General features: G+C 43.0%; 1 protein-coding gene across 6 annotated transcripts in view; it reads right to left on the bottom strand.

Annotated features, from left to right (window-relative positions):
* LOC109871568 (disks large-associated protein 1) overlaps positions 1 to 22,363 on the bottom strand; it is a 120,208-nt gene extending 97,845 nt beyond the window's left edge. For all 6 annotated transcript variants that reach the window (XR_004205811.1, XM_020462464.2, XM_031807073.1 and 3 more), the window contains exon 1: positions 22,195 to 22,363. The gene's annotated coding sequence lies outside the window, so the exon portion shown is untranslated. The remainder of the gene's footprint in view (positions 1 to 22,194) is intronic.
* Between the last annotated feature and the right edge of the window lie 441 nt (positions 22,364 to 22,804).

Genomic DNA, 22,804 nt, shown 5'->3' on the forward strand with positions numbered 1-22,804 from the left:
TGAATCTATTCTATCGCGCCCAGAAACCTGCTCCCTTTACTCTCTGTTCCGGACGTACTAGACGACCAGTTCTTATAGCCTTTAGCCGTACCCGTATCCTACTACTCCTCCTCTGTTCCTCTGGTGATGTAGAGGTTAATCCAGGCCCTGCAGTGCCTAGCTCCACTCCTATTCCCCAGGTGCTCTCATTTGTTGACAACTATAACCGTAAAAGCCTTGGATTCATGCATGTTAACATTAGAAGCCTCCTCCCTAAGTTTGTTAAATTCACTGCTTTAGCACACTCTGCCAACCCGGATGTCCTAGCTGTGTCTCAATCCTGGCTTAGGAAGACCACCAAAAACCCTGACATTTCCATCCCTAACTATAATATTTTCCGACAAGACAGAACTGCCAAAGGGGGCGGTGTTGCAATCTACTGCAGAGACAGCCTGCAGAGTTCTGTCTTACTATCCAGGTCTGTACCCAAACAATTCAAGCTTCTACTTTTAAAAATCCACCTTTCCAAAAACAAGTCTCTCACTGCTGCCACTTGCTACAGACACCCGGGCCATCCTACAATCTAAGCTTGATGCCCTCAATCTCATACAAATGATCAATGAACCTACCAGGTACAACCCCAAAGCTGTAAACACGGGCACCATCGTAGAGATCATCCTAACCAACTTGCCCCCTAAATACACCTCTGCTGTTTTCAAACAAGATCTCAGTGATCACTGCCTCATTGCCTGCATGCGTAATGTGTCTGCGGTTAAACGACCAAGCCTCATCACTGTCAAATGCTCCCTAAACACTTCAGCGAACATGCCTTTCTAATAAACCTGGCCCGGGTATCGTGGAAGGATACTGATCTCATCCCATCAGTAGAGGATACCTGATTATTCTTAGAAAGTGCCTTCCTCACCATCTTAAATAAGCATGCCCCATTCAAAAAATGTAGAAACAGATATAGCCCTTGGTTCACTCCAGACCTGACTGCTGGCCATGCTTTCTACCTGGCTACACCTACCCCGGTCAACAGCCCTGCACCCCCCATAGCAACTCACACAAGCCTCCCCCATTTCCAAATCCAGATAGCTAATGTTCTGAAAAAGCTGCAAAATTTGGACCCCTACAAATCAGCTGGGCTAGACAATCTGGACCCTCTCTTTTTCTAAAATGATCTGCTGAAATTGTTGCAACCCCTATTACTAGTCTGTTCAACCTCTTTTGTATTGTCTGAGATTCCCAAAGATTGGAAAGCAGCCGCGGTCATCCCCCTCTTCAAAGGGGGAGACATTCTAGACTCAAACTGCTGCAGACCTATATCTATCCTGCCCTGCCTTTAAAGTCTTCGAAAGCCAAGTTAACAAACAGATTACCGACCATTTCGAAACCGACCGTACCTTCTCCGCTATGCAATCTGGGTTCAGAGCTGGTCATGGGTGCACCTCAGCCACGCTCAATGTCCTAAATGATATCACAACCGCCATCGATAAGAGACAATACTGTGCAGCCAAATTCATCGACCTGGCCAAGGCTTTCGACTCTGTCAAATCACCACATTCTTATCGGCAAACTCAACAGCCTTGGTTTCTCAAATGATTGCCTCGCCTGGTTCACCAACTACTTCTCTGATAGAGTTCAGTGTCTCAAATCGGAGGGCCTGTTGTCCGGACCTCTGACTATGGGGGTGCCACAGGGTTCAATTCTCGGGCCGACTCTTCTCTGTATACATCAATGATGCCGCTCTTGCTGCTGGTGATTCTCTGATCCAACTCTACGCAGACTACACCATTCTGTATACTTCTGGCCCTTCGTTGGACACTGTTAACTAACCTCCAGACAAGCTTCAATGCCATACAACTCTCTTTCCGTGGCCGTGCTCTTAAATGCAGGTAAAACTAAATGCACGCTCTTCAACCGATCGCTCCCCGCACCTGCCTGCCCGTCCAGCATCACTACTCTGGACAGTTTGACTTAGAATATGTGGACAACTACAAATACATAGGTGTCTGGTTAGACTGTAATCTCTCCTTCCAGACACACATTAAGCATCTCCAATCCAGAATTAAATCTAGAATCGGCTTCCTATTTCGCAGCAAAGCATTCTTCACTCATGCTGCCAAACATACCCTTGTAAAACTGACCATCCTCCCGATCCTCGACTTCGGCGATGTAATTTACAAAATAGCCTCTAACACTCTACTCAACAAATTGGATGCAGTCTATCACAGTGACACCGGTTTTGTCACCAAAGCCACATATACTACCCACCACTATGACCTGAATGCTCTCGTTGGCTGGTCCTCGCTTCATACGTCGCCAAACCCACTGGCTCCAGGTCATCTACAAGTCTCTGCTAGGTAAAGCCCTGCCTTATCTCAGCTCACCATAGCAGCACCCACCCGTAGCACGCGCTCAAGCTGGTATCTCACTGGTCACCCAAAGCCAATTCCTCCTTTCCTTCCAGTTCTCTGCTGCCAATGACTGGAACGAATTGCAAAAATCACTGAAACTGGAGACACATATCTCCCCCACTAGCTTTAAGCATCAGCTGTCAGAGCAGCTCACAGATCACTGCACCTGTACTTAGCCCATCTGTAAATAGCCCATCCAACTACCTCATCCCCATACTGTATCTATATAGCTCCTTTGCACCCCAGTATCTCTACTTGCACATTCATCTTCTGCACATCTACCATTCCAGTGTTTAATTGCTATATTGTAATTACTTCGCCACCATGGACTATTTATTGCCTTACCTCCCTTATTTGCACACACTGTATATATAGATTTTTTATACTGTATAATTGACTGTTTATTCCATGTGTAACGCTGTGTTGTTGTATGTGTCGAACTGCTTTGCTTTCTTGGCCAGGTTGCAGTTGTAAATGAGAACTTGTTCTCAACTAGCCTACCTGGTTAAATAAAGGTGAAATAAAAACTATATATTTTTTTAAGTTGTGGAGAAGTACAGATCAGGGTTGGGCTATAAAAAAAAATCGGAAACTTTGAACATAGCACGGAGGACCGTTAAATCAATTACAAAAAAATGAAAGAAAATGACACCACAACAAACCTGTCAAGAGAGGGACGCCCACCAAAATTCACAGACCAGACAAGGAGGGCATTAATCAGAGAGGCAACAAAGAGAGCAAAGATAACCCTGCAGGAGCTGCAAAGCTCCCCAGCGGAGATTGGAGTATCTGTCCATAGGACCACTTTAAGCCGTACAATCCACAGAGCTGGGCTTTACGGAAGAGTTGGCCAGATAAAAAGCCTTTGCTTAAAGAAAATAATAAGCAAACACATTTGGTGTTGACCAAAAGGCATGTGGGAAACTCCCCAAACATATGGAAGAAGGTATTCTGGTCAGATGAGACTAAAATTGAGCTTTTTGGCTATCAAGGAAAAATGCTAAGTCTGGTGCAAACCCAACACCTCTCATCACCCTGAGAACCCTATCAGTGAAGCATGGTGGTGGCAGCATCATGCTGTGGGGATATTTTTCCATCGCCAGGGACTGGGAAACTGGTCAGAATTGAAGGAATGATGGATGTTGCTAAATACAGGCAAATTCTGACCCTATGCACACTGCTAAAGTAACACTTGAGTTGTTTAAGGGGAAACATTTAAATGTCTTGGAATGGCCTAGTCAAAGCCTAGACCTCAATTCAATTGAGAATCTGTGCTATGACTTAAAGATTGCTGTACACCAGCGGAACCCATCCAACTTGAAGGAGCTGGAGCAGTTTTGCCTTGAAGAATGGGCAAAAATCCCAGTGGCTAGATGTGCCAAGCTTACAGAGACATACCCCAAGAGACTTGGAGCTGTAATTGCTGCAAAGCAAAGGGTGGCTCTAAAAAGTATTACTTTTTTTGTGGGGGGGTGAATAGTTATGGATGCTCAAGTTCTGTTGTCCTATTTCTATAAGACAAATATGTTGCATTTTCAAAGTGGTAGGCATGTTGTGTAAATCAAATGATACAAACCCCCCAAAATCCCTTTTAATTCCAGGTTGTAAGGCAACAAAATGGGACAAATGCCAAGGGAAGTGAACATTTTTGCAAGCCACTATTTATATAGGGAATGTATTGAAAGTCCCTGGAATTTTGCAACCCTAGACACGACAATCTTGTTGTTTGTGGGAATACTTTGGAACTAAAACAAACTTTTTGCCGACCCCTGAAATAGTGTGATTATATACACTAGAAGTCATACACCTTAGCCAAATACTTTTAAATTCAGTTTCAGGTTTGTAGACCTCCTTGCTCGCGCACGCTTTTTCAGTTCTGCCCACAAATTGTCTATAGGATTCAGGTCAGGGCTTTGATGGCCACTCCAATACCTTGAATTTGTTGTCCTTAAGCCATTTTGCCACAACTTTGGAAGTATGCTTGGGGTCATTGTCCATTTGGAAGACCCATTTGCGACCAAGTTTTAACTTCCTGACTGATGTCTTGAGATGTTACTTCAATATCCACATAATTTTCCTCCCTCATGACGCCATCTATTTTGTGAACTACCCCAGTCCCTCCTGCAGCAAAAGCACCCCTACAACAATTTGCTGCCACCCCGTGCTTCACTCTGGGGTGGTGTTCTTCAGCTTGCAAGCCTTCCCCTTTTTCCTCCAAACATAACGATGGTTATTATAGCCAAACAGTTCTATTTGTTTCATCAGACCAGAGGACATTTCTCCAAAAAGTACGATCTTTGTCCATGTGCAGTTGCAAACGGGAGTCTGGCTTTTTTATGGCGGTTTCGGAGCAGTGGCTTCTTCCTTGCTGAGTGGCCTTTCAGGTTATGTTGATATAGGACTCGTATTACTGTGGACATAGATACCTTTGTATCTATTTCCTCCAGCATCTTCACAATGTCCTTTGCTGTTGATCTGGGACTGATTTGTACTTTCGCACCAAAGTACGTTCATCTCTAGGAGACAGAATGCATCACCTTCCTGAGCAGTATGACGGCTGCGTGGCCCCATGTTTATACTTGCGCACTATTTGTACATATGAACGTGGTACCTTCAGGCATTTGGAAATTGCTCCCAAGGATGAACCAGACTTGTGGAGGTCTATAATTGTTTTTCTGAGGTCTTGGCTGATTTCTTTTGATTTTCCCATGATGTCAAGCAAAGAGGCACTGAGTCTGAAGGTATGCCTTGAAATACATCCACAGGTACACATCCAATTGACTCAAATTATGTCAATTAGCCTATCAGATGTTTCTAAAACAATAAAAATTTTCTGGAATTTTCCAAGCTGTTTAAAGGCACAGTCAACTTAGTGTATGTAAACTTCTGACCCACTGGAATTGTGATACAGTGAAATAATCTGTCTGTAAACAACTGGTGGAAAAATGTGTCCAGCACAAAGTAGATGTCCTAACCAACTTGACAAAACTATAGTTTGTTAACAAGAAATTTGTGGAGTGGTTTTGTAAACAAGTTATAATGACTACAACCTGAGAGTTTGTAAACTTCCGATTCCAACGGTATGCATTCTCTTAACTCGCGACCAATTTGGGCCCCAACCCATAGTTTAAGAAAGACCTGCTATATGGGGTGGAAATGCTGGAATCCCCATGCAATGCTTGCTACACCACATACCATTACACTTTCCCTGATTCCCTGGACCTTCTGCAATCAACGCAATGGTCAAACCCTGCAACACAAAGGGTTTCAACAGGCAACAACTGTGCAATGTGTAGAAACTAATTTGCATTTCCAGATAGACCCTTGAATGCATAAACCAATCTCACACTCAACATTCAAAATGGCTGGGGATTACGTAGGTCTGTTGTAAGACATTCTGAATGCATTTACACATTTTCTTAATCCTGAAGCAAATACTTTACATCTCAACAGTTTGATGAAAATTACTTTTAGGTTTTTTGGACACTGCCATTCCGTACATTTGAAAACATCACGTCTTAGTCTTTTTTGTTATACCAACCAGACCATGTCCAGCATTGATTAAAACTTCATCCTAAATGAAAAGTGTCAAAGGTTCAGCAACATAGAGTGAATGCCTCAGCAGGTGAATAAGCCAGCATATCAAATATTTTAGTAGCCCAACGCAGGCAGGAAGAAATCATGTAAAATTAATGATATTGAAAAACTTTGCACATACACATTTCATATTAAACGTTTATTATCAGCAAACTTAACATGTGTAAATATTTGTAAGAACATAAGATTCAACAACTGACACAAACTGAACAAGTTTCACAGACATGTGACTAATAGAAATGGAATAATGTGTCCCTGAAAAAAGTCAAAATCAAAGTCAGTCAGTCAGTATCTGGTGTGGCCACCAGCTGCTTTAACTACTGCAGTGCATCTCCTCATGGACTGCACCATATTTGCCAGTTCTTGCTGTGAGATGTTACTCACTCTTCCACCAAGGCACCTGCAAGTTCCTGGACATTTGTGCTGAATGCCCTAGCCCTCACCCTCGGATCCAACAGGCCATAGACGTGCTTCAATGGGATTGAGATGCTCTTTGCTGGCTATGGCAGAACACTGACATTCCTGTCTTGCAGGAAATCACGCACAGAACGAGCAGTATGGCTGGTGACATTGCCATGTCTTCCTTGTAATGCACAGCGTTGAGATTGCCTGCAACAACAAGCTCAGTCCGATGATGCTGTGACACATCGCCCCAGACCATGACGGACCCTCCACCTCCAAATCGATCCCGCTACAGAGTACAGGCCACGGTGTAACGCTCATTTCTTCGACGATAAACACAAATCGGACCATCACCCCTGGTGAGACAAAACTGCAACTCGTCAGTGAAGAGCACTTTTTTGCCAGTCCTGTCTGGTGCAGAGATGGTGGGTTTGTGCCCATAGGCGACGTTGTTGCCAGTGATGTCTGGTGAGGACCTGCCTTACAACAGGCCTACAAGCCCTCAGTCCAGCCTTTCTCAGCCTATTGCGGACAGTCTGAGCTCTGATGGCGGGATTGTGCACTCCTGGTGTAATTCGGGCAGTTGTTGTTGCCATCCTTTCCCGCAGGTGTGATGTTCGGCTGTACCGATCCTGTGCAAGTGTTACACGTGGTCTGCCACTGCGAGGACGATCAGCTGTCCTGTCTCCCTATAACGCTGTCTAACGCGTTCCATTCCACAGGTGCATGTTCATTAATTGTTTATGGTTCATTGAACAAGAATGGGAAACAGTGTTAAAACGTTCACAATGTAGATCTGTGAAGTTTGGGATTTTTATGAATTTTCTTTGAAAGACAGGGTCCTGAAAAAGGGTCATTTCTTTTGTTTTGCCGAGTTTGACTTACATTATGTGTGTGCTGTTTTGTTATACTTTATTAAGGAGTAAAATATTATGGCAAAGATGGTTCTTCTTGTATTCAACCATTTCCCATTTATAGAGATGCCCTGCACCTAAAGGTCAAATATGGGACAGGTAAACACAATTTTGCAGGCAGTCAATAAAATACAACTGTCACACCCTTTTAGTGCAGACCTAAAACATAAAGTGCTTGCTTGGCTATCTTTCACATGTTCCTTTCCAGCAGGGTTCCAGCAACTATGGTGGATGGGTGACAGCACAGTACAGCTTGCTCTGTCTTGGCTTGTATTAGTCGTGTGAAAAGGTTCAAACTGTCCTGAGAGATTGTGCCTACACCTGACCTAATGTAGTGTGACGTTCCCTAGCGGTTCAGCAGTTCAGAGGTTAAGCCATTGGAAGGACTCTCAGGGGACTAGTGGAGGAGGTTTGAGAGGAATAGGTCATTGCTGGGTTGACAGATAACCCAAAGCTAACTATTATGAGGAAATAAACCACTATTGACTCTACCAGTCAATGATTGTAACAATAAACTGAGCGTGTACAGCAGTACGTGATCCAGGAGTGTTTCTCCTTTAGATCCATACAGAAAGTGGTCTGCAAGACCACAGATAGTGTCGGTCAGTTACAAAGGTCTATCACAGAGTCTTCTACAGGGTACCCAGCTTCCTATCAGATTTCACATCTATTTCAAATTGAACCTCAGCCTTACGAACAGCTTTAAAATCAGAGGAAATGTATAATCTTGATAAATTACAACATGATTAACACTACACTGATCTATCTCCTGCTTTCGACTAGACAGTCTGAAAAACAGTTTCTGCTCCAGCCCTATATAATAGAATCCCATCTATTCTATAGTGGTAGAGACAGAGCTAGCTACAGTTCTAAGAGAAAATCCTTGGCTGGCGTCTATTTCTGGCTGTATGGAGCCGATGCTGTTCAGAGATGAACTGGCACAATGTCAGTTCACTTGACACAGTGGACTAGCTGGGCTCTAATAAATCTGATTATGCACCCTCCTCCACAGTTGGACCTGCCTCTCTACTCCTCAGGACCCACTTGCCATCTAGCCCACTGCACATAGCTGCGGGAAGTAGGGGTGCAGTGTTTAAAGTACTTCAGTAAAAATACTTTAAAGTACTACTTAGGTAGTATCTGTACTTTCCTAGGTATATTTGACTACTTTTACTCCACTACATTCCAAAACAAAATAATTAACTTTTACTCCATGAATTTTCCCTGACACCCAAAAGTACATTGTTACATTTTGAATGCTTAGTAGGACTGGAAAATGGTTCAATTCACACACTTATCAAGAGAACATCCCTGGTCATCGCTACTGCCTCTGATCTGGTGGACTCACTAAACACAAATGCATTGTTTGTAAATGATGTCTGCGTGTTGGAGTGTTCCCCTTGGCTATCCATAAAATAAACAAGAAAGTCTTGCCGTCTGGTTTGCTTTATATAAGGAATGGGAAACTATTTATACTTTAATTTTGATACTATACTTTAATTTTGATACTATATTTAAATGTTGATACTATATTTTAACAATTACATTTACTTTTAATACTTAAGTATATTTAAAACCAAATACTTTTAGAATTTTACTAATAGTATTTTACTGGGTGACATTCACATTTTCTATAAAAGGTATCTTTACTTTTACTCAAGTATGCCAATTGGGTACTTTTTCCACCACTGGTGCTGTAAATGAGATGTTTTTAATTTTAATATATTTGCAACAAAAAAACTGTTTTCCCTTTGTCATTATGAGGTATTGTGTATAGATGAGGATTTGTTTTATTTAATCCAATTTAGAATAAGGCTGGGGGGGTCTGAATACTTAACGAATGCACTAATATATATCACATACATGCATGGACTAATAGGAATAATAGTGGAATAATAGTGAAGACATCAAAACTATGAAATAACACATATGGAATCATGTAGTAACGAGAAAAGTGTTAAATCAATGTTATTTGAGATTCTTCAAAGTAGCCACCCTTTGCCGTGATGACAGTTTTGCACACTCTTGGAATCCTCACATTCAGCTTCAGCTTCCCACATATGCTGAGCACTTGTTGGTTGCTTTTCCTTCACTCTGCGGTCCAACTCATCCCAAACCATCTCAATTGGGTTGAGGTCAGGTGATTGTGGAGGCCAGGTCATCTGATCACTCTCCTTGGTAAAATAGTTCTTACACAGCCTAGACGTGTGTTTTGGGTCATTGTTGAAAAACAAATGATATCCCACTAAGCGCAAACCCGATGGGATGGCGAATCGCTGCAGAATGCTGCGGTAATCATGCTGGTTAAGCGTGCTTTGAATTCTAAATAAATCACTGACAGTATCACCAACAAAGCACTGCCACACCATCACACCGCCATGCTTCACGGTGGGACCCACACATGCAGAGATCATCCGTTCACCTACTCTGCGTCTCACAAAGACACGTCGGTTGGAACCAATCATCTCAAATTTGGACTCATCAGACCAAAGGACAGATTTCACCAGTCTAATGTCCACTGCTCGTGTTTCTGGCCCAAGCAAGTCTCTTATTATTGGTGCCCTTTAGTAGTTGTTTCTTTGCAGCAATTCGGCAACAAAGGCCTGATTCACGCATTCTCCTCTGAACAGTTGATGTTGAGATGTGTCTGTTACTTGAACTCTGAAGTGTTTATTTGGGCTGCAATCTGAGATGCAATTAACTCTAATGAACTGATCCTCTGCAGTAGAGCTAACTCTGGGTCCTCATTTCCTGTGCCGGTCCCTCATGAGAGCCAGTTCATCATAGCGCTTGATGGTTCATGCGACAACACTTGAAGAAACGTTCAATGTTCTTGAAATTTTCCAGATGGATTGACCTTCATATCTTAAGTAATGATGGACTGTCGTTTCCATTTGCTTATTTGAGCTGTTCTTCCAATAATATGGACTTGGTATTTTACCAAATAGGTCTATCTTCTGTATACCACCCCTACCTTGTCACAGCACAACTGATTGGCTCAAACACCTTAATTAACTTTTAACAAGTCATACCTGTTAATTGAAATGCATTGCTGGTGACTACCTCACTCCGTTCAGAATTGCGCAAACTGGCCCTAACCAGAATAGAACGAGTGGGAGGCCCCGGTGCACAACTGAGAAAGAGGACATGTACATTAGTGTCTAGTTTGAGAAACAGATGCCTAACAAGTCCTCAACTGGCAGCTTCATTAAATAGTACACAAAAAACACCAGTCTCAACGTCAACAGTGAAGAGGCGACTTCGGGCTGCTGGCCTTTTAGGCAGAGTTGCAAAGACAAAGCCATATCTCAGACTGGCCAATAAAAATAAAAGATTATGATGGGCAAAAATAAGACACTGGATAGAGGAACATACTTTCTATGAAACTATTTTATGAAGCTGCCAGTTGAGGACTTGTGAGGCGTCTTTCTCAAGCTAGATACTCTAATGTCCTCTTGCTCAGTTGTGCACCGGGGCCTCCCACTCCTCTTTATATTCTGGTTAGAGCCAGTTTGCGCTATTCTGTGAAGGTAGTAATACACAGCGTTGAACGAGATCTTCAGTTTCTTGGCAATTTCTCTTCATTTCTCAGAACAAGAATAGACTGACGAGTTTCAGAAGAAATGTCTTTGTTTCTGGCCATTTTGAGGCTGTAATCGAACCCACAAATGCTGATGTTCCAGATACTCCACTAGTCTAAAGAGGCCAGTTGTATTGCTTCTTTAATCAGAACAACAGTTTTCAGCTGTGCTAACATAATTGCAAAAGGGTTTTCTAATGATCAAGTAGCCTTTTAAAATGATCAACTTGGATTAGCTAACACAACGTGCCATTGGAACACAGGAGTGATGGTTGCTGATAATAGGCCTCTGTACACCTATGTAGACAATCCATAAAAAAATAAGTTTCCAGTTACAATAGTCATTTACAACGTCTACACTGTATTTTGGATACGTTGATCCTATTTTAAATGGACACTTTTTTAGTTTTTCTTTCAAAATCAGGAACATTTGTAAGTGACCCCAAACTTTTGAATGGCAGTCTATGTAATCCTGATATAGTTCTAACACACAGTGAGAGGGGGACTGTGATGCAGAGGATACTTGGTGCTTGACAATCAGTTCCATTTTGTGATACTGTGATAGTGCAGCCTGTAATGTGAAGACACTGACACTGCTACATTATCTACAAACAGTATATTATTGGGCCTAACTCAATTGAAATGCAATATCTATCCTCCCTCGTAGTGTGTGGCACAATGAAGTTGACAACCAAATCTTTCTAAGTTGATTCCTCCGGTGTTTAGGACTCTTGCTGACAAATAAGAAGTAATTAAAGTAGTAATTTCAGATTGTGACAAAACAAGTGTAGAGAAATATTGTACCATCTAAACCATTGTGAAATATATTTTCAATCACCAGCTGTTTTAAGCTGTTGTCAAAAAATGAAAGTAAAAGATGCAAAAACAAAACATAAGAACAGAAAGCATAGAAAAAGCATTAGAACTACTGCTTTTTAGACTTGCTTTCAATGAGACTGATCTAACTCACATTTATATAGGGAATTTGGTCAGTTGCCCCAAAAGGTTATATTGCAGCTTTAAAAAGGAATACTAATCCAGTGAAATGTCAAAAGTGGCCGAGGATGATAGTAGCCTAGCCCAATACGTTCTTGGAGAGCAGAGGTCTTTCTTAGAAAACGGCAGAGCCTGACAGATGCCAGTTAAGTCAAAATGTCCTGTATATTACATAGATTTTTTTTTTTCCAACTCTTTACTCAATTACTCCCTGCTCTGTCTCTGGACCAATTTTGACCTTTTAATCAAATGTAATGCCTTTTGTTATGGTCTTTCCACAGAACAATACTTTTACAATCCCACTGGTCTCTAACATTGCTTGCTCTTGCTGCTGGTGAGTCCTTGATCCACCTCTACGCAGACGACACCATTCTGTATACTTCCGGCCCTTCTTTGGACACTGTGTTAACAACCCTCCAGGCAAGCTTCAATGCCATACAACTCTCCTTCCGTGGCCTCCAATTGCTCTTAAATACAAGTAAAACTAAATGCATGCTCTTCAACCGATCGCTACCTGCACCTACCCGCCTGTCCAACATCACTACTCTGGACGGCTCTGACTTAGAATACGTGGACAACTACAAATACTTAGGTGTCTGGTTAGACTGTAAACTCTCCTTCCAGACCCATATCAAACATCTCCAATCCAAAGTTAAATCTAGAATTGGCTTCCTATTTCGCAACAAAGCATTCTTCACTCATGCTGCCAAACATACCCTTGTAAAACTGACCATCCTACCAATCCTCGACTTTGGCGATGTCATTTACAAAATAGCCTCCAATACCCTACTCAACAAATTGGATGCAGTCTATCACAGTGCAATCCGTTTTATCACCAAAGCCCCATATACTACCCACCATTGCGACCTGTACACTCGTTGGCTGGCCCTCGCTTCATACTCGTCGCCAAACCCACTGGCTCCATGTCATCTACAAGACCCTGCTAGGTAAAGTCCCCCCTTATCTCAGCTCGCTGGTCACCATAGCATCTCCCACCTGTAGCACACGCTCCAGCAGGTATATCTCTCTAGTCACCCCCAAAACCAATTCTTTCTTTGGCCGCCTCTCCTTCCAGTTCTCTGCTGCCAATGACTGGAACGAACTACAAAAATCTCTGAAACTGGAAACACTTATCTCCCTCACTAGCTTTAAGCACCAACTGTCAGAGCAGCTCACAGATTACTGCATCTGTACATAGCCCACCTATAATTTAGCCCAAACAACTACCTCTTTCCCAACTGTATTTAATTTATTTATTTATTTTGCTCCTTTGCACCCCATTATTTTTATTTCTACTTTGCACATTCTTCCATTGCAAAACTACCATTCCAGTATTTTACTTGCTATATTGTATTTACTTTGCCATCATGGCCTTTTTTGCCTTTACCTCCCTTCTCACCTAATTTGCTCACATTGTATATAGACTTGTTTATACTGCATTATTGACTGTATGTTTGTTTTTACTCCATGTGTAACTCTGTGTCGTTTTATCTGTCGAACTGCTTTGTATTATCTTGGCCAGGTCGCAATTGTAAATGAGAACTTGTTCTCAACTTGCCTACCTGGTTAAATAAAGGTAAAATAAATAAATAAATAAATAACATGGTACATATCATACGATGCATATCCCACAAACTCAGCAAAAATAGAAACGTCCATTTTTCAGGACACGGTCGTTGAAATATTTGTAAAAGTCGAAATAACTTCAGATCTTCATTGTAAAGGGTTTAAACACTGTATCCCATGCTTGTTCAATGAACATGCACCTGTGGAACAGTCATTAAGACACTAACTTTAACAGCTTAGACAGTATGCAATTAAGGTCACAGTTATGAAAACGTAGGACACTAAAGAGGCCTTTCAACGGACTCTGAAAAACACCAAAATCAAGATGCCCAGGGTACCTACTCATCTGCGTGAACGTGCCTTAGGCGTGCTGCAAGGAGGCATGAGGACTGCAGATGTGGCCAGGGCAATAAATCGCATTGTCCGTACAGTGAGACGCATAAGACAGAGCTACAGGGAGCCAGGACAGACAGCTGATCGTCCTCGCAGTGGCAGACCACGTGTAACAACACCGGCACAGGATTGGTACATCCGAACATCACACCCACGGGACAGGTACAGGATGGCAACAACAACTGCCCGAGTTACACCAGGAACGCACAATCCCTCCATCAGTGCTCAGACTGTCCACAAAAGGCTGGTCCTCACCAGATATCACCGGCAACAACGTCGCCTATGGGCACAAACTCACCATCGCTGGACCAGACAGGACTGGCAAAAAGTGCTCTATACTGACGAGTCGCGGTTTTGTCTCAGCAGGGGTGACAGTCAGATTTGCGTTTATCATCAAAGGAATGAGCGTTACACCAAGGCCTGTACTCTGTAGCGGGATCGATTTGGAGGGGGAGGGTCCATCATGGTCTGGGGCGGTGTGTCACAGCATCATCGGACTGAGCTTGTTGACATTGCAGGCAATCTCAAGGCTGTGCGTTACAGGGAAGACATCCTCCTCCCTCATGTGTTACTCTCCCTGCAGGCTCATCCTGACATGACCCTCCAGCATGACAGTGCCACCAGCCATACTGCTCGTTCTGTGCGTGATTTCCTGGAAGACAGGAATGTCAGTGTTCTGCCATGGCCAGTGAAGAGCCCGCATCTCAATCCCATTGAGCACGTCTGGGACCTGTTGGATCGGTGGGTGAGGGCTAGGGCCATTCCCCCAAAAAATGTCCGGGAACTTGCAGGTGCCTTGGTGGAAGAGTGGGGTAACGTCTCACAGCAAGAACTGGCAAATCTGGTGCAGTCCATGAGGAGGAGATGCACTTCAGTACTTAATGCAGCTGGTGGCAACACCAGATACTGACAGTTGTTTTTGATTTGGACCTCCCTTTGTTCAGGGACACATTCTTCAATTTCTGTTAGTCACATGTCAGTGGAACTTGTTCAGTTGATGTCTCAGTTGTTGAATCTTGTTAATGTTCATACAAATATTTACAGATGTTAAGTTTGAAAATAAACACGGTTGACAGTGACGACGTTTCTTTTTTTCTGAGTTTATTGTACATACAGTTGAAATCGGAAATTTACATCCACCTTAGCCAAATACATTTAAACTCAGTTTCACAATTACTGACATTTAATCCTAGTAAAAATTCCCTGTCTTAGGTTAGTTAGAAGAAAGTGGTGATCCTAAGAATTTGAAATGTCTGAATAATAGTAGAGAGTGACTTATTTCAGCTGTCAGAATAACAGTTGAGTATCTTCAGGCATTTGGAAATTGCTCCCAAGGATGAACCAGACTTGCGGAGGTCTACAATTTTTTTCTGAGGTCTCGGCTGATTTCTTTTGATTTTCTCATGATGTCAAGCAGACACACTGAGTTTGAAGGTAGGCCTTGAAATACATCCACAGGTACACCTCCAATTGACTCAAATGTCAATTAGCCTGTCAGAAGCTTCTAAGCTGTTCAAGGTGTTTAAAGGCACAGTAAACTTAGTGTATGTAAACTTCTGACCCACTGGAATTGTGATACAGTGAATTATAAGTGAAATAATCTGTCTGTAAACAATTGTTGGAAAAATTACTTGTCATGCAAAGTAGTTGTCCTAACTGACTTGCCAAAACTATAATTTGTTAACAAGAAATTTGAGAAGTGGTTGATAAACAAGTTTTAATGACTTCAACCTAAATGTATGTAAACTTCCGACTTCAACTGTATCATATCCCAACCAAAAACCGTGGGTAAATGGCAACAAAATCAATCAGATACAAAAACACAGTACAGTGACAAAATGGAATCGCAATTCAATCATGCAAGACATGTTGCAAGGATTACTGTATAAAAGGGAAAACCAGCTACGTGGCGAACACCAATGCCGCAGTCCCAGATGAGCTAAAAACCTTTTTACGCTTGCTCCAAGGAAAACATTGATCCTCCTATGAGAATCCCCGCTGCAGGGTGCTCTCTTTCTCTGTGGACAAAGTGAGTAAGACTTAAGTCTGAGAATACTTTCAAAGCAGCCGGCCCAGATGGTATGGCTGGAGTATTTATTAACATATTCAACCTCTCCCCATCTCATTGTGTAATCTCCACATGTTTCAAGTTGTCCATCATTGTCCCTGTACCCAACCAAACAAAGGAAACTTGCCTAAACAGCCATCGCCCTGTGGCACTTCATGATGACAGAAGTGAGTGCTTAGAGAAGCTGGTCAAGGACCAAATCAGCTCCACCTTACCTGACACCCTGGTTACCTGACACCCTGGTCCCACTTCAAAATGCATTGCACCTCAACAGATCCACGGACAATTGCCACAGCACTGCATACTGCCCAATCACATCTTGACTAAATGAATACCTATATGAGAATGCTATTAAATGACTACAGCTCAGCTTTCAACACCATAGTCCCTTCCAAGCTGGTCATTAAGCTCAGGGCCCTGAGACTGAACGCCTCCCTGCTATGATCAATGCCTCTCCGTAGCCAATGTTTTTTATTTTATTTTTTAATTAACAGGTAGGCCAGTTGAGAACAACTTCTCATTCACTACTGCAACCTGGACAAGATAAAGCAAAGCAGTGCGACACAAACACAGAGTTACACATGGGATAAACAAACAGTCAATAACAATAGAAAAATCTATATACAGTTTGTGGAAATGTAGTAAGATTAGGGAGGTAAAGGCAATAAATAGGCCATAATGGCAATATAATTACAATTTAGCAATTAAACACTGGCGTGATAGATGTGCAAGTAGAGATACTAGGATGCAACGGAGCAAAACCCTTACCCTTTGTTAGAGGCGCGTGACCTGAAAGCACGCTCCACTTTGTTTTCCTCCGGTATTGAACACAGATTCAGTCTTCAATTTGATCAATTATATACGTAAAAAAAATACCTAAAGTTGTAGTACAAAAGTAGTTTGAAATGTTTAGACAATGCTTACAGGTAACATTTGAGATATTCTGTAGTCACGTTGCGCAAGTTGAACCTGTGTTTTTCTGGATCAAACGCGCCAAATAAATTGACATTTTGGATATATATCGATGGAATTAATCGAACAAAAGGACCATATGTGATGTTTATGGGACATATTGGAGTGCCAACAGAAGAAGCTCGTCAAAGGTAAGGCATGAATTATATTTTTATTGTGGCGTTTTGTGTCGCGCCTGCAGGGTTGAAAAATGCTTCTTTGTTTACTGGGGTGCCATCCTCAGATAATAGCATCGTTTACGTTAAAGCATTTTTTAAATCTCACAGGTTGGTTGGATTCACAACAAGTGCAGCTTTAATTTGGTATATTGAATGTGTGATTTCATCAAAGTTGAATTTTTATAGTATTTGAATTTGGCGCTCTGCATTTTCACTGGATGTTGGCCAGGTGGGACGCTACCGTCCCATTTGTCCCAGAGAGGTTAAAGCTACTGAGGAAGGGTTCAGTGATTCAGTGTTTTTTTTTTTTTTTTTTTACAATTCTTTCCAGTCATTGGCAGCAGAGAACTGGAAGGAAAGGCAGCCAAAGAAGGAGTTTGCTTTGGGGATGACCAGTGAAATATAACTGCTGGAGCGCGTGCTACGGGTGGGTACTGCTATTGTGTCCTGGGAAACGTTCATGTTACTTACAACCTCATGCTAATCGCATTAGCCTACTTTAGCTCAACAGTCCCGTGGACGGCACACCAATCCCGCATGACGTTGTAAGTAACAAGAACATTTCCCAGGACATAGGCATATCTAATATTGGCAGAAAGCTTAAATTCTTGTTAATCTAACTCCACCGTCCAATTTACAGTAGCTATTACAGTAAAAGATTACCATGCTATTGTTTGAGGAGTGCAAAATTTTGAACATGAAAATGTATTAATAAACGAATTAGGCACATATGGGAAGTATTGATACAACATTTTGAACAGAAAAACGAGCCTTTTGGACCTAGACTTGGCGCTCCGGTACTGCGCGGTAGCAGAGAGAAACGTCTATAACTTGGGTGACTAGAGACTATGAACATTTTTGGGGCCTTCCTCTGACAACGCCTTGTATATAGGTCCTAGATGGCAGGAAGCTTGGCCCCAGTGATGTACTGGGCTGTACGCACTACACTCTGTAGCACCTTACGGTCGGATCCCGAGCAGTTGCCATACCAGGCGGTGATGCAACCAGTCAGGATGCTCTCAATGGAGCAGCTGTAGAACTGAGGATCTGGGGACCAATGCCAAATCTTTTCAGTCTCTTGAGGGGGAAAAGGCATTGTTGTGCCCTCTTCACAAATTTCTTGCTGTGTTTGGACCATGATAGGTTGTTGGTGATGTGGACACCAAGGACCTTAACTCTCGACCTGCTCCACTATAGCCCCGTCAATATGAATGGGGAAGTGTTTGGCCATCCTTTTTCTGTAGTCCACAATAATCTCCATTGTCTTGCTCACGCTGAGGGAGAGGTTGTTGTCCTGGCAACACAATGCCATGTCTTCAACCTGCCCACTATAGACTGTCTCATCGTTGTCGGTGATCAGGCCTGCCACCGTTGTGTAGTCAAAACTTAAAGATGGTGTGTGTCATGCTTGGCCACGCAGTCGTGGGTGAACAGGGAGAACAGGAGGGGACTAAGCATGCACCCTAAGAAGCCCCCGTGTTGAGGATCAGCGTGGCAGATATGTTGTTGCCTACCCTTACCACCTGGGGGTGGCCCGTCAGAAGGTCCAGGATCCAGATGCAGAGGGAGGTGTTTAGTCCAAGGATCCTCAGCTAAGTGAGCATTTTCTTGTTTGTTTATAGCCTTATACAGCTCGTTGAATGCAGTCTTAGTGCCAGCATCGGTTTGTGGTGGTAAATAAACGGCTACAAAAAATATAGATGAAAACTGTTGGTAGATAGTGTGATCTACAGCTTATCATGAGGTATTCTACCTCAGGTGAGCAATACCACGAGACTACCTTAAATATTAGACATTGCGCACCAGCTCTTATTGACAAATAGACACACCCCCACCCCATCGTCTTACCGGATGTAGTTGTTCTGTCCTGCCGATGCAAGGGAAAACCCAGCCAACTACACTGCTCAAAAAAATAAAAGGGAACACTTAAAACAACACAATGTAACTCCAAGTCAATCACACTTCTGTGAAATCAAACTGTCCACTTAGGAAGCAACACTGATTGACAAATTTCACATGCTGTTGTGCAAATGGAATAGACAACAGGTGGAAATTATAGGCAATTAGCAAGACACCCCCAATAAAGGACTGGTTCTTCAGGTGGGGACCACAGACCACTTCTCAGTTTCTATGCTTCCTGGCTGATGTTTTGGTCACTTTTGAATGCTGGCAGTGCTTTCACTCTAATGGTAGCATTAGACTGAGTTTACAACCCACACAAGTGGCTCAGGTAGTGCCGCTCATCCAGGATGGCACATCAATGCGACCTGTGACAAGAAGGTTTGCTGTGTCTGTCAGTGTAGTGTCCAGAGCATGGAGGCGCTACCAGGCCAGTATATCAGGAGACAGAGGAGGCCGTAGGAGGGCAACAACCCAGCAGCAGGACCGCTACCTCCGCATTTATGCAAGGAGGAGCAGGAGGAGCACTGCCAGAGCCCTGCAAAATGACCTCCAGCAGGCCACAAATGTGCATGTGTCTGCTCAAACGGTCAGAAACAGACTCCATGGGGGTGGTATGAGGGCCCGACATCCACAGGTGGGGGTTGTGCTTACAGCCCAACACCGTGCATTAGGTACCGAGATGAGATCCTCAGACCCCTTGTGAGACCATATGCTGGTGCGGTTGTCCCTGGGTTCCTCCTAATGCAAGACAATGCTAGACCTCATGTGGCTGGAGTGTGTCAGCAGTTCCTGCAAGAGGAAGGCATTGATGCTATGGACTGGCCCGCCTGTTCCCCAGACCTAAATCCAATTGAGCTCATCTGGGACATCATGTCTCGCTCCATCTACCAATTTGCACCACAGACTGTCCAGGAGTTGTCGGATGCTTTAGTCCAGGTCTGGGAGGAGATCCCTCAGGAGACCATTCGCCACCTCATCAGGAGCATGCCCAGGCGTTGTAGGGAGGTCATACAGGCACACACACTACTGAGCCTCATTTTGACTTGTTTTAAGGACATTACATCATAGTTGGATCAGCCTGTAGTATGGTTTTCCACTTTAATTTTGAGTGTGACTCCAAATCCAGGCCCTCCATGGGTTGATAAATATGATTTCCATTGATAATTTGTGTCAGCACATTCAACTATGTAAAGAAAAAAGTATTTAATAAGAATATTTCATTCATTCAGATCTAGGATGTGTTTTTTTAGTGTTCCCTTAATTTTTTTCAGCAGTGTATATATTATCCATGTCGTCGTTCAGCTATGACTCCGTGAAACATAAGCTTTTACAGATTTTAATGTCCCGTTGGTAGGATAGTCTCAAACGGAGCTCAGTTTATTATTATTATTCTCCAGTGTTTGCACGTTGGCCAATAGAACAGATGGTAGAGGCAGGTTACCCACTCACTGACATTCTCACAAGGTACCCTGATCTCTGCCCCCTGTATTCCCTTCATGTGAATGACAGGGATTTGGGCCTTGTCTGGGAGCAACATTTTATCCTTCGCGTTCAACTCAATAAAGAAAAAATCTTTGTCCAGTTTGAGTTGAGTAATCTGATCTGGTCAGATTACTCACTGATATCTGGTCTGATATCCAGAAGCTTTTTTCGGTCATAAGAGACGGCAACATCAACATTATTTACAAAATAAGTTACAAACAATGCTAAAAGAACTCACAAAATAGCACAATTGGTTAAGAGCCCGTAAAACGACAGCCATCCCTTACGGCCTCATTTTTAAACCTCCCTTTGCAACTGGATCCTGGACATCCTGATGGTCCACTCCCAGGTGGTGAATGTAGGCAACACATTCACCATGCTGACCCTCAACAAGGGGGGCCACTTAGGGGTGCATGCTAAGTCCCCTCCTGTACTCCATGTTCAGCCACGACTGTGTGGCAGTGCACAACTCCAACAATATAATTAAGTTTGCAGATGACAACGGTGGTAGGCTGGATCACCGACGACAATGAGACAGCCTACAGGGAGGAGGTCAGAGACCTGGCAGTGTGGTGCCAACCTTTCCCTCAATGTCAGCAAGACAAAGGAGATGATCGTGGACTACAGGAAACAGAGGGCTGAGCACCCCCATCCACATCGACAGGGCTGTAATGGAGCAGATCCAGAGCTTCAAGTTCCTCGTTGTCCACATCACTAAGGAATTATCATGGTCCACACACACACACACGCAGTCATGAAGAGAGCACGACAACGCCTCGTCCCCCTTCAGGAGGCTGAAAATATTTGGCATGGGCCCACAGATCCTCAAAAAGTTATACAGCTCTACCCTTGAGAGCATCTTGACTGGCTGCATCACCGCTTGGTATGGCAACTACTTGGCATCCAACAGCAAGACACTACAGAGGGCAGTGTGTACAGCCCAGTACATCACTGGGGCCGAGCTTCCTGCCATCCAGGACCTCTATGTCAGCGGAAGACCCTAAAAAAGTGCCATCTGATGTAGGTATTAATAATATTTCGGAGGGGAAACCCTGGCAATACCTGCTTAGTAACATATATAAATCTGCAACACTGATGTCTTCTCTCTCGTCTTCTCTCTGCGAGAATGATAACGCCCATCTCTGTCCATGACTTGAAGCAATACTTTAGAGCAACAGTATACATCTATGAAATACTACAATTTGTCTCCTGGTTAGTAGGCTATTTGATATACTAATCGGAAGAAAGTGTGTTTGATCAAAACACTCATGTTCAACTATGCAAATAGCAAAAACTTGTTTCCAAACACTTATTGAACAGTAAAATGACCCAAAAGCTATAGACACAGCATGCACTGCATTCCAAGACGAGAGAAATTATAGAATACTGTCAGAAAATGTGCATGCATTCATCGATAGCTTTAACTCAAACAGCGCACAGACTATTCACGACATGTGTAGGAGCAGCAGGCTTGGCTTTTGCGGTCTTCATCGTGCTTCATATGTTGCGCTGCTGTGTGCAACTGATGTGGGCTGCTGTATCGGCGCTAGAATTATGGAATTTCATTGTGCGATAAGTGTTTGTGTGTGTTACAACCATCATGTTGGTGGTTACAATGTAGCCTATTTTAAAAGAATGCCTTTCGGCCAGCAAACAGTTGTCAAAGAAGGTAGATAGTAGGCTAATGTGGTCCATTCCTCACCATCAGTATATTCATCAAATCAACCACTTGCTATTTGTATGGAGGAAAATATTGAGAGCTTACCTTCAGAGTATTCTCAAGTCAACATTCATGAGTGGAATGATATTCGATAAATCCTAAATGAAACAACCGTTTATGAGAAATAATAGAAGCGACTGGTGATGGGCAGTATAGGTATCAAACCGCACGAGCCTCTGCTCCATGCACCTGACAGCTCGCTCTGTTGATGCAACGCATAGAGGAGGAAAACCCACACAGCAGAAATCAAGATGCCACTAAGACCCGGCATGGCGGATGGACTAGGGACAATTAATTGTTTTGGGCTGCTAAAACTGTTGTGATGAAGACAATTGCGTAGGGAATATAGAGTATAATTATGAATTATTTATAAAAATGTTTTCCTTCAGCACATAGACAATTGCCACCAAACATAGAACTGACTTCACAAAAATGAATTGCTCTATCATATTTTCAACAAAACATATACACCGAGTGTACAACACATTAAGAACACCTTCCTAATATTGAGTTGCAACCGCTTTTGCCCTCAAAACAGCCTCAAACCGTCGGGGCATGGACTATAAGGTGTCGAAAGCTACCCACAGGGATGCTGGCCCATGTTGACTTAATTGCTTCCCACATTTGTGTCAAGTTGGCTGGATGTCCTTTGGGT

Source organism: Oncorhynchus kisutch, linkage group LG27 (assembly GCF_002021735.2).
Source record: "Oncorhynchus kisutch isolate 150728-3 linkage group LG27, Okis_V2, whole genome shotgun sequence".
Lineage (NCBI taxonomy): Eukaryota > Metazoa > Chordata > Actinopteri > Salmoniformes > Salmonidae > Oncorhynchus > Oncorhynchus kisutch.